We start from the raw sequence: 1,590 nt of genomic DNA, 5'->3' as shown, positions 1-1,590 counted from the left end.
AAGGTCGGAATGACACAAGCAGAGATTTCATAAAAAATGTCAGTCTCTTGCCACTTCACTCTCAAACAATGAAATGAATCAGATAAATTAATCACCCAAAACAAAATGTGGAAGAAGAATAGAATTGGATCATCACCTTTGCGAATACCCAGACAGACACATATCCTTGCAAGAGGAAGAGATCTAACATCAGTTGCATTTCCTGACACTATATTCAGGAGCTTCCTTAGAATGGCTTGTGGTGGCAGGGAGCATAGAAACATGAGTTCGGGCCACAAAGGTCACCATTTCAATCTTACTATCAAATGGTCCTTAACAAATGTGTTACAATCCACTGCTGCACAAACTAACATTGTAAATTCAAATAATGGTATCCTATCTCCTATTTCAATAGTCCAAGCTAAGACCTTGTAGTAAGCCATTACAGAATAGTGAATTTTGAATATTGAAAAATAAGACGTTGATAGTTGACCTAAAGAAGGATTTTAGAGAAAAAAACATATAATGGATGTGGCATTTGAAGCAAGAAAGAATAAAGAATGTTGCTAATCTTATGAAAAATATATTAGTATTTATATTGATGTAATTTATTTTTTGCTATTTAGAGAAATCTTTGGTAATGTATATATTCCAAACATGCAATTCTAAAAAATATCTCAAAAATATCATTAGTTTTTTTTAGAAAACACTACTCTTGAAGACTTAAGAAACTTCTTGGAGATGAAAGAAAAACTTGAGCTACCTCTGCAGTTCCATAAGCTAAGGAGTCCTTGCTGGTACATCCAAGCACATGAAGTTCCTTGAGTAAAACTTTGATAGCATAGATTGATTTTGTTTTTGAGTTGTATTTGTTATTATCACAGATTCAACAGCTGAAAGGGTGTTAATTCTTATCAAGCAGTGGCTATTCAATGAGCATGATATAATGTTGATATCAATAAGTCAATAATAAGAACTATTTTATAATACCATGATAATAATAAAAAAAAGTGATATAATATTATCAACTTATTATTGATTTATAATAATAAGGTTTTCTATATGCATTTCTAAGATGAAGAAATAAAGGAAAAAGAAATCAGGTAAAATTAAAAGTAATTACATCTAATCAACATGAGTATACAATTGTGTATCAAAATAATTAGAAATTTCTTTATATTAATAAGTGTCACTAATGTATTAGTCAGATTCACTATCTAATTGTAATAACACTTCAAGAATTAACAAACTCCAGCTTGAAAAACTTTTATGAGTAATTTTATGTTCTCCATAAAGGTATTTATAAGCATGAAAAGTTAGTGAATTTTACTTCACTTATCTGTATATTTAAATTAAATGAGAAAATTAAAGTATGATATATTGTACTCTTAGTGTAATGTGATGGTTAATACAACCATGAAAAATTCACAAATCCTAATTTTTTTTCATAAAAAACCTTAATCCAAACAAAGATTCATGGATTTGTATTGCAAATTTCTTTTCTTCTATGCGCATTCATTTAAAAATTAAAACAATATACCTTTTGTAATTACACTCTTGAAGAGTTATTTATAGTAATAAGGTTTTCTATAAAACTTTTGGCATTTCTTA

Source organism: Selaginella moellendorffii, unplaced genomic scaffold (genome assembly GCF_000143415.4).
Source record: "Selaginella moellendorffii unplaced genomic scaffold, v1.0 SELMOscaffold_6, whole genome shotgun sequence".
NCBI classification, from domain to species: domain Eukaryota; kingdom Viridiplantae; phylum Streptophyta; class Lycopodiopsida; order Selaginellales; family Selaginellaceae; genus Selaginella; species Selaginella moellendorffii.
Note: the sequence above shows the minus strand (reverse complement) of the source record.